The 11368-nt window shown below is 44.5% G+C and overlaps 1 protein-coding gene and 1 pseudogene across 16 annotated transcripts in view; one reads left to right on the forward strand and one right to left on the reverse strand.

The window, feature by feature from the left end:
* Positions 1-1300, reverse strand: part of SETD5 (SET domain containing 5) — a 75762-nt gene extending 74462 nt beyond the window's left edge. For all 16 annotated transcript variants that reach the window (XM_057705310.1, XM_057705309.1, XM_057705305.1 and 13 more), the window contains exon 1: positions 990-1300. The gene's annotated coding sequence lies outside the window, so the exon portion shown is untranslated. The remainder of the gene's footprint in view (positions 1-989) is intronic.
* Positions 280-9215, forward strand: LOC130834403 (uncharacterized; annotated as a pseudogene).
* Positions 9216-11368: the final 2153 nt, after the last annotated feature.

The raw sequence follows: 11368 nt of genomic DNA on the forward strand, positions 1-11368 counted from the left end.
ACACGCACCCCTGACCCAGACCAGCAGAGCTGGCTACAGCATCAGTATCCAAGGGAAAGACCAGTTACTCCTAAGAAGTGAGACAAGCAAAGGAGCTCTGCAGAATAAATTAGCATAGAAGGGGCTTTCCCAACAGTTAAACTTTCCCTCTCACGCGATTCACCTACTTAAAAACCAAGGATTTTTCTCATCACCATTCACTTCGCATCCCTGGCTTCCACGCTGAGGGAAAGGGAATTCATAAAGGCTACATTTTTCTGCCTTTACAGACATTCCCAAATGATCGCTCTCCACGCCCAAGACAGAGAAAACGACACAATCTGGCTCAACTCCAAGCTAGAACCCTACAAATTCAGTGGGGCCATCTCAGAGATACTGGGGCATACGCCACTGAGAGCCCAAGAATGTGAGGTGGGGGTGGCGAAGGTAATGTCTTTAGTGTGGGAAACGAAGCCATCATCTGCAATGGGGACCCCAGGACGAGAGGGAAGGCGTCCGGGAACATTTTGGTTGGGGGGGGGGGGAGACCGAGGCCCCCAGAGGGATCAGAGTTGTCACAAGGCCGCGCGAACTGGGGTGGGGTGGGGGTGGGGTTTGGGGAGGAGAAAAAAAGTGTGCCTGTGTATTTTGAAAGGAAGGCTGCGAGAGGCCTATCTTTAAGTATAAAGGTGAACGTGGAGTAGGCAGTTCCCAGGAAAAGGGGTGAAGACGCGTGGGGGGAGGGGAAGCGTCCTGACCCAGGAAAGACGTGAAAAGGGGAGCGGGGTCGACGAGATTACCGACGGGGCCTCTCCGCCTGGGAAAAAGGGGTGCAACGGTGTGTGGGGGGCGGCGAGGGGGATGAGAAGGGGCAGCATCCTCCTGCTGAGAGCCTGAGGTGGGCCAGGCCCATGTCCCAAGAGGGAGTGCGGGGAGACGGAGGAGGTGACCCTTCCCTCCCCCGGGGCCCGGTCGTGAGGGTAGGTCTCTCCTTTCTGTCGGACCCTTACCTTGTCCCAGGCCTAGGCCCGGGCTGCGGCGCACGGCACTCCCGGGAGGCAGCAGGACTCGAGTTAGGCCCAACGCGGCGCCACGGCGTTTCCTGGCCGGGAATGGCCCGTGCCCGTGAGGTGGGGGTGGGGGGCAGAAAGGCGGAGCGAGCCGAAGGCGGGGAGGGGGAAGGGCCAGGGAAGGAGGGGGGGCCGGCACTACAGTGTTGGCGGACTGGCGGGACTGGGGCTGCGTGAGTCTCTGAGCGCAGGCGGGCGGCGGCCGCCCCTCCCCCGGCGGCGGCGGCGGCGGCGGCGGCGGCGGCGGCGGCGGCGGCGGCAGCAGCTCACTCAGCCCGCTGCCCGAGCGGAAACGCCACTGACCGCACGGGGATTCCCAGCGCCGGCGCCAGGGGCACCCGGGACACGCCCCCTCCCGCCGCTCCATTGGCCCCTCCGCCCACCGTCCTGTACCCATTGGCCAACTCGCCGCCAATCAGCGGAAGCCGCTGGGGCCGCCTAGAGAAGAGGCTGTGCTCTGGGGCTCCGGCTCCTCAGAGAGCCTCGGCTAGGTAGGGGAGCGGAACTCTGGTGGGGGGAGGGGGTCCGGCGGATTGGGGGGATGGGTGGCTTGGGGTCGTCTGACCGGTAATTGAGGGTCGCGGGAAGTCGGGAGCATAGCGTTTGTTACGCTGGAGGGGAAAGAGGTGGTCAGAGACAGGCGGAGTGCGGCCCGCCCTGCGGCAACCGGAGGGGGAGGGAGAAGGGAGCGGAAAAGGCTTGAATCTGGACGGAGCCATTGCTCCCGCAGAGGGAGGAACGCTTCCGGCTCTACTCTTGTCACTGATTGGTTGCTGCTCCTCCCGCCGTGTGTGAAAACACAAATGGCCTGTTTTGGTTGGAGTAAGGCGCTTGTCAGTTACAGCCTCGGGAGTGCGCAGCTGCCGAGGGACTCGCGCATTGCCCCCTGGGTGGGTGGGTAGGTAGGTGGGGTGGGGAGAGAGCTGGACGGGCGGGCGCGGTCGGCCTCCCGCGGAGGGGAGGGGAAGGGAGGGTCAGTGAAAGTGGCTCCCGCGCTGGCGTCCTTGCCACCCTCCCTTTCCTTCGGGGGAGTTGGTTTACCCGCCGCCTGCTTGGCTTCGGCATTTGATTGGCTGCTGCAGCCCAGGGAACGGCCCCTTGTTATTGGCTCGGGTCCCAAATGAGCGAAACCACTGCGCGGGTCGGCGGGGAGGCGGTCGTTGGTACGGTCCTCCCCGAGGCCCAGCGCCGCAGTGTCTGGCCCTGCGCCCCTGCGCAACGTGGCAGGAAGCGCGCGCTGGGGGCGGGGGCGGGCTGCCCGGCCGAGGCTTCTGGGTGGCGGCGACTGCGGCTCCGCCCCGGGCCCCCGCCGCCTGAAGGACGGGACTCGCCCGACCTGCTCCCGGGCCCGTGGGGGTGGAGGAAGGAACAGGGGGTCTGTCCTGCTGGTTTGTGGGTGGGAGGCGCATGTTCTCCAAAAATCGGCGCGAGCTGCAATCCTGAGGGAGCTGCAGTGAAGGAGGCGGAGAGAAGGCCGCACCCTTCTCGGCAGGGGGAGGGGAGTGCCGCAGTACCTTTATGGGAGTTCTCTGCTGCCTCCAGTTTCCTAAGGACCGCCCTGGGCCTAGAAAAATCCCTCCCTCCCCCGCGATCTCGTCATCGCCTCCATGTCGAGCCGCTCCTTCTCGATTATGGGCGGGATTCTTTTGCCCAGGCTTAACCGGATTCCTGGGCGTTGTCCTGCAGGGGATTGAGCAGGTGTAAGATTATGAAGACAAGCCCAATTTCTCTGTCTTTCCACAGACTTGAGTTTGTGTCACAAAGTAATTATAATAGGTGGAGGAGGGAAATGGAGTCCAGGCAACACCTGGGATTGATTTTATGCAGCCAGGCTGCGTGTTATTACTTCTTAAGTTCCGTTTGTCGCATTTTTCCTGGCGATTAGGGGAGGTAAATTAAAGGCATGGTCTCCTGAGTTTTATCCCCTCCCCATTTAAGATCCTTGCGACACAACCAAAATAGAGTATTTTAGATTAAATCTTAAATTTTTAGGCCCCCACACTTGCATCCCCAGGGTCAGGCATCTTAGCAACTCTCGCTCATGCTTTCAGGCCATTTTCTATTTGTTGTACTTGCTCATCCTGTCGCAGGCTTTCTTCTCTCCTGCTTTTGGTAGCCCGGTGAGTCGTGAAACTAGACAGGTTTCACCACCAATTAAGGCTGCTCAACTTAAGCATAGGCCTCACTCTTGCCCAGCGATGCGTTTATTCCTGCTTTATGGGTATTCTTGAGTCTTTACCCTCATTTTCATTTTATCCTTTTCCCTCAGCTAGGGTTCTACTCCTGACCCTTTTCACAGTCCAGATGATCTTGACTACTGCTTTCCTGAGAATTGGACATGAACACCTTTCAGTCCATCTCCAGTGCTGTTCTCATCAGTTAGTAACTGAGCTCAGGTGCTGTAATGCTAGTAGCCTCTGAACTAGTGTCTCTGTCTCTGGTATCTGCTGTTACAGCTTTTGTGTGTCCAGGACAGTTGGCCTAACATAAAGATAGAGCATGAAAATAACTGATCCAACTCCGTTTCTGGCTCCTGACTACTGACAGGATGAATTCCATCATCACAAATGTGGTATACAAGATCCCTCAATGGACTAACCGTATCTTTTCTTAACAGCTTTTTCCACTTGCCACAGTCTCCCAGTATACACACAAACATTACTTTTCAAGTCACACTGAATTCATTGCTGTTTACTTAAATCATAGTGACATTATCAGATCTTTTTATAGGGTGGTTATTCCTGGAACACGACTCTTAATAGTCCTTACTCTTCCAGTAAAGACTGTTGAGACTCAGATATCTCCCCTGTGATCTTGCCTTCTGTGATCTGCTGTTCTTTAAGCCAGACTCCCCTATAAAAAAGTATTGCTTTCTCTTGGTCGCATAGCAGGTTGAATCATAGCACCTCTCAGGTTGTTGTCATTGCTTGTTTAAATTCTTGTAACTATTCAAAGCTTCTTGAGGGCACAGGCTCTTGTTGAGTCTTGTACCTAAGCTCCTAGTATTCCTTGATGGCTAGCCAACCCTAAGTAAAATGGAGTGAGTGATATGTAGATGTCTTTATAAGGTTTGATAGATTGGTGTCTTAAACACTTCTTTGTGTGCTTGCTGGTGCTCTAGATTAGCACTGTCCAATAGAAGTTATGAGTGATGGAAATATGCTATAGCTGTGCTGTCCAATTTAGTGGCCACTAACCATACATTACTACTGAGCCCTGGAAATATGGCTGTTTTGACTAAGGAACTGAATTTTTAATTTTATATAATTTAAGTTTAAATTGCCACTGTGGACAGTGTGGCTATAGCCACAAACTTGTGTTGTGGATTGCAGAATACTTAATATGGACATTGTTAATTCTCTCTTCATACTGAGCAGTAAGGAAATAAAAGTTGAACCTCTCTGGCCCGTTTAGGTCCCCCTACCCCACCCCTGCCAGGTTGTTTGGTTGGTTTGTTTTAATACCTATTTGTATACTTCAGCTGAGAGCTAAATCCAGCAAACCATTACTAAAGATAAACCTGCCTGGGACAATGGTGTGTTGAGAAAGCAAGTGTTGGCTCGTTTGGGTTTTAAAAAAGAATGAGTAATGAATTTTAGGAAAGTGGGATTTCATTAAACTATAATGGTGACAGAAGTTTAGTGAGGAATAGGACTATATCTGATGTTAATGAAACTAGCTCTAAATTTCAGCCGTATAAAGTTTTCAATTTTGGAAAAACTTCCGTAAGCGGAGGCCCTAAGTATCATTTCTTAAGTTACAGGAGACTATCATAAAGGAAGTTTTCATTCTGATGAAGTGTAAATTAATAGATATGTTTTAACATCAAAATGCCTTTTGGTTTATATGCTAATATAGATAGCATCTGGTAAATTTCAGTTATATTTTTAAAAGACAAATTTTTTAAAATTTCTCCTTAAAATAAGAGAAGTGCACATAATTGGCTTGCTTTTTAATGCAGAGTCCCAGTCCCACACCCAGAGATTCTGAATTCAGTTAAGATTGGTGGGGGGCACTGAAATTCTGTGTCTTTTATATGCTTCTAATGTTGGTGGCCCAAAAATCACGCTGCAGATATAGCCCTGAAGGGCTGCAGTATGCCTATTTAACAAAAATGATTACAACTTAAGGGAAACTATATGTTCCCTCTACTTTGTCCCTAATTTTTTCCTCCAAAAAAACTGAATGAATGGGGAAACATTTTGAAAGGCCAAAAACAGTAGTATTTATTAGTTTTGGAAACTTATAGGTCAGATTGTTTTGTTTTTAAAGGAAATGTTAAACTATTCCAAGTAATTTTTTTTTAAGCAAGAAATTTCCTTTTTTTGTCTGTTTTCCCACTGAATACATTCCTCAGCAATATATGGATTTGTTTTTGATTCCCCAGTGCTTGAACACAAAGCTGGGTACTCAATAAATGTTGATTTTATTGATTTCTATGTGAAATTGGTTTTGAAATAATAGTTTAAGTCCATAAGAACAATGCTGCTTTTATGGAGAAACTTTAGGATCATACTTAAACCAAGTGACCTAGTATTCTGTTCATAAAGGAAACTGATGCTTCATGGTCTCTGAATACATTTGTCTGCCATTCAGCTCTTCCTTGGGTTTCCTGTGCAAACCCTAGCACTTATCCTCTTCCTGTGCTTGACTTCCATAGGCTTTATTACATTTTTTTAAACAAACCAGCTACCTATCTCCTTTTGAAGTAGAGCCATGTTATTTCTTACACTCCTAGGACAGAAATTAAGTAGAGTGAAAACTTGTACTTGCATGAGAGAATTGAAGGTTTTGTGAGGGATTTTAATTTTTTTTTTAAAGATTTACAAAAATTTGAACTACATAATGTTTCTCTCATTTTTTATGCGTGGAGGACATTAGATATAATTATGGTTTGCAGCTGTTAATCCAGAATATGATAGGGATCAGCATCACAAGGGTAAGACTAGTTTGTTTTAGGCTGATCTTAATTTTAGAGCACATCGTTAAGTCACATATCCAGAAGTCTGGTTCTTTAGTTTGCAGGCTCAGAATTCTTGATTTAGTTACCTAGTAGCATACTACTTTATATTGGAGGACATAATTCTCCAGAAGACTTTTCTTATCCATGACTTCCCATGGAGTCTTGATGGAGTGAGTGAGAAACTGGATTATTAGAGAACTGTTAATAGCATGGGGTAAAATATTTAGGTTTGTTTTATTTAGGCCAGAGTTGAATTTGATGACTTATTCCTGGTATCATGGTGTATACCTTCCTGGTAACTAGAGAGATTATTTCTGACTCTCTGATTATATCTGAACATCAAGGTTACATTTAATAATCCTAGCTTCCAGCTTTTTTTTCCTGGACCTTTGGTTTGTACTTAGTCACCCTTTGTTTTCTAGTTTTTTGGGTTTTTTTTAAAACATGTTTACAGTTGGCTCTTCCTGTTGACAGCAGTAACACATTTTCAGATCACATGTATAGAATTGGTTTTTTTACCAGCTAACTAATCCCACCTCTAGTGTATGGATTCTGGTCAATTCAGTCAATACTCTTTACAAACTTTGTTCTTTTTACTGACCTTTGGTTAAAATCTCATCCCAGACTTTTTGCTGTAATAAGTAGTAGCAACTTTAGTGGATCTCATAGGCAAAGCTAATGGAAACAGGTTAGAAGAAATGAACTAATAATGTTCATTGAGTGCCAGTTGTGTACCAGATAGTATGCCAAATTCTGCCATTGTTATTTACTGTAGTTCTGATACATAAAACCTCATCTTACAGAGTAAGAAACTAAAGCTGTGAGGTTGAACAGCTTTCCTATAAACATAGCAACCAATTTAGGGCACTTTCTCTGATGGAAACAGCCTTTTAGGAAATTTAATCTGGCTGCAGATACAGGATGGGTTTTAGGGTTGAAGACAGAGAGACCACTTAGGTTATTCTTTTACAGTAGTCCAAACAGGAAGTGATGAGGTCTAGTATACAGTGATGACAGTCAAAATGGAAAGGAAGTTAAAAGACTTGGACTAAGTAAGTATCAGTCACTGAAAATGGTCTCAACACATCACTTCTCAAAGAAGTCTTCCATGATGCCTTAACTCCACTATATTGGGTATCCCACCTGAATGCTGTTGTAGCATTTCTCACAATTGTAAATAAATTAGTAACTGGGTATTTTTTTCCTTACTTTTTTAGAGGGCATGACATTGCTTGTTCATGGCTATATCCCTGTTGCCTAAGCATATGGAGGTCTTCAAGGTCAAAACTGTTTTCATAATACAGCAAGTCCCCTACATACGAACCTCTAAGTTGTGAACTTTCAAAGATGCAAATGTGCGTTCGCATGTCCAGTCATGTAAGTTAGTTCACGTGTCTGGCGTACATCGTCATATTGTGTGCATCCTCTACAAGTGGTTGTGCTTTTGTGTACTTTATAGTACTGTGTACAGTATCTTTATTTCAAGACGAGGATGTCCAGAAGCAAACGTAGCCGGTACTGCTAAAAATACCAAGTGATAACGATGGAAACAAAAGTGAAAATAATTGAGAGTGGAGCGAGGTGAAAAGGTGGTAGACATCTCTTGTTCTTATCACATGAATCGTTCAACCATCAGCACGATTCTGAAGAACAAGGACAAGATCATGAACGTGAAGTCTGTTGTGCCGATGATGTCGACAATAATATCGAAGAAGCGTGGAAAACTGATGGAGGAGATGGAGAAACTTCTCGGCGTGTGGATGCAGGATCAGCATCAGCGTTGAGTCCTACTCAGCTTAATGCTGATTCAAGAGAAAGCTAAAAGCCTTTATGAAGACTTGAAGAAGAAACATGGCAAAGAATCAGAGGGTGCATTTTTTAATGCCAGTCATTGCTGGTTTCATGGGTTGAAGGCTAGAGCCAACTTTCACAACATAGAAGTAAGTGGTGAGGCAGTGAATGCAGATGTGGTAGCTGCCCTGGATGAGGAGCCCAAAGAGGTTTTTAGCAACTTAGTGACCCTCAGAGAGAAGCTGGACCTAGGTCTGCAAGAGGACAACTTCATTGAACTCCTTGCCGCGCAACACGAGCTTACTAATGAAGACCTGATGAAATTGGAGGCCTAGAGAAAGGACAAAGAGAGACCAGGAGAAGAAGTAACTGAAGAATCAAAGAGATTCACGACACAGGAAATGGCAAAGGGATTTTCTTTATTCCAGGAGGCACTGTTAGTTTTTGAGGCACAGGACCCGAATGAAGAACTGGTACACAAAGGTTGCCGTAGCCATTCAGAATGCAGTCCAGTGCTACTGTGTCATCTGTGGTGAGAAAGAGCTACTACCCAGACATCATTATATTGTTTTTTCAAGAAGGTAGATAGAATTGCATCCAGCAAGGAACCAGAATCTACGCCATGAAGTCAGGCATGAGTGAAGTTGCGCTCACGTCTCTTAGCTTGCCCTCTGTCTCTTACTATTGCTGACGATCCTTCAGCTTTACCATCCCTCACCTCCTCTCCCGCCTCCGGTCAGTAACTCTTGCCTGTTCACTCGATGCGAGCCCCTGTATGATAGCTGTTGTACCGTACTACTGTACTTTTCAAGGTACTGTGCTGTAAGATTAAAAATGTTTTGTTTGTTTTTAATGTATTTGTGTGAAAAGTATTATAAACCTATTACAGTACAGTACTATATAGCCGATTGTGTTAGTTGGGTACTTAGGCTAACTTTGTTGGACTTATGGACAAACGACTTACGAATGCACTCTTGGAACTGAACTTGTTTGTATGTAGGGGACTTAACTGGACTAAGATGTAACTTACCTTTTCAGCTCATTCTCACACGTGTGTAGAGGCTACATGATATGTAATGACATGATCACTGATGTTAATTGAATGGTGTTGTATATTCTTGAATTTTCCATAATTTCCTAAGGTAGTAGGTTTAGGGTATGAATATCTGCATCTTTAGAAATTAACTCACTCTTTAGGTTATACCTCTAAGATCCCAGTAAACCTCAGTATTATACAGTTGTTATAAAATCCTGTCGTTTTCTTCGTACCTAAGCATAAACATGAATACATTCTGTTGTCGTTATAAAATAAGGTTTTAAATATTTTCTCACAACTTTTAAATTTTTAAATTTAATTACAGCTTGTTTTAGAATTTAATAACTTTATTCAAAATAAAAAAATTTATATTTTTCTTAAGAATGGATCATTGGCTTAAAAAAGGTTGATTGTAAGACTACACGTTCAATCCACAACTACACCATCTATGTCTGAAAATGCTAAGAAGATTAATGTTTCAGAGTTGTCTGATGCATAGGGAGAATCAACTCCAAAAAAACTATTAAGAAAAACCTACTGAAGTATCTTAAAGGGTAAGTTATTGTATGACACTGGCTGAAGGAACATAACATGGGAGCAGAGAAATTTTACAAAAAGCCATAGACAGTTGACGCTGCTGAATATCTGCAGGATGAAAAGTAAAAACTCATGGTAGTGCCACTTTTTAACAATGCAGTATAAGATTTGTGCTCAGACATGAATAAAGTGTGTGGTAATATCTCATTGGTAGAAGTATACTTATGCCATACAATGGATGAATCTACAAACATGGCTGGACTTGTTACTTTGCTTTTAGTTGTCTGGCTTCAGCAGCAGCTAGTCAAACAGACTCCTCTGTGTGAAGCACAACAAACACAACATGTCCCAAGACAAAGCGTTGAATACCTTTAAAATCTTGTGGTTTATCCTGACATTTTCACTAATTATGAAAAGCAAAGGTAGGAAAAATGCCAGCATTTGGCATAAAGCCAGTGGCACCAAACTATCAATCATTCTTTACTGCCACCCATTTGCAGCGTAGAGGTGACAGTTTCACTTAACAATGTCCTTGTGAAAACAGTGAAATTATTTGATTAAATCTGGACCCAGAGTACATAACTCTTAATATGAGTGAGGGAAATGGAAAGCTTGCATGTCTGTACTTGTGCTACATGCTAAAATACAATGGTTGTCTCAGGAAAAAACACGCAATTAGTGTTAATTGAGCCTTATTGAATCAGCTCCTATTTTCTTGGGATACCATTTTTACCTGAAAGAATGACTTTGGTTGTCTCATTTGGCTGTTTGGCAGGTTTTTTTAGTATGATGGAAGTGAGCCTTTCAAGGAAAACAACTGACAGCAGTTGTCAATGATAAAATTCAAGCTTAGAAAAGTAGAATTTTGGGAAAACTTAAATCTACTGTCAGGAGCTTGACATCTTCCCAATACTTAGTGTTGTTTTTGTTTTAATGAGATAAGTGGGAATACTAATATGACTTTTAGGTACTATATAATGACATGGGCCAACATTTGGTAGAATTTATGTAACTAAGTGAAGCAGTATTTTCCACATGGCCAATATGTGAAATTACAGAGAATTGCAAATAAGTAACGTATCTCAACTAATTGAATACAGAAGATAAAAATCCAGCTACCTTTTATTAAGGTAGACATTTAAGAGTACTGAACTGCAAAAATATAAAACAGTACCACTCTGTTGAAAATAGTTAACTTCCAGGAAAGTGTTAATGTCATATATTTTACTATATTTTAATTTCTAATATGGTAAAATATTGGTAAACAAAGCTATATGGAGCACTCCATTTTTAGGAATGTGAAGGGGTCCTGAGACCAAGAAGTTTGAGAAAGTTGCTGTAGCACAGTGTATATAGTAAACACTCAGGCCTGTTGAATAGCTGGATGTAGTTAAAAATGGCTCCCAGCATTAAGTGTGGGTTACCGGGAGGATGGGCATGCTAGGACAGGGAGCAGATTTTAGTGGAGAAAAGATAGGTTCCTGTTGAGTTTGGTTTTTGCTTGTTTTAAATTTTTATTATTTTTGGCTGTGTTGGGTCTTTGCTGCTGCACAAGGGCTTTCTCTAGTTGTGGAGAGTGGGGGCTACTCTTCGTTGTGGTGCAGTGGCTTCTATTGATGCAGAGCACAGGCTCTAGGCACGCGGGCTTCAGTAGTTGTGACTTGGGCTCTAGAGCACAAGCTCAGTGGTTGTGGCACATGGGCTTAGTTGCTCCATGGCATGCGAGATCTTCCCAGAACAGGGATTGAACCTGTGTCCCCTGCTTTGGCAGGTGGATTCTTAACCACTGCGCCACTAGGGAAGTCCCCCTGTTGAGTTTTAAGTAGGACATACAGGGAAAGGGGTAACAACTAGGCCGTTGAAAATTCAGAATTTGGACTTGAGCAAAACTAAAATACCATTCTTTCCAGTGAAAATTGCTTTCATCATGGAATATATCATTGAATAGCTACAACCTCACAACTCATTGGCATACATGTTAGCCTTGGGGCA

Source organism: Hippopotamus amphibius, chromosome 13 (genome assembly GCF_030028045.1).
Source record: "Hippopotamus amphibius kiboko isolate mHipAmp2 chromosome 13, mHipAmp2.hap2, whole genome shotgun sequence".
Taxonomy (NCBI): Eukaryota; Metazoa; Chordata; class Mammalia; order Artiodactyla; family Hippopotamidae; genus Hippopotamus; species Hippopotamus amphibius.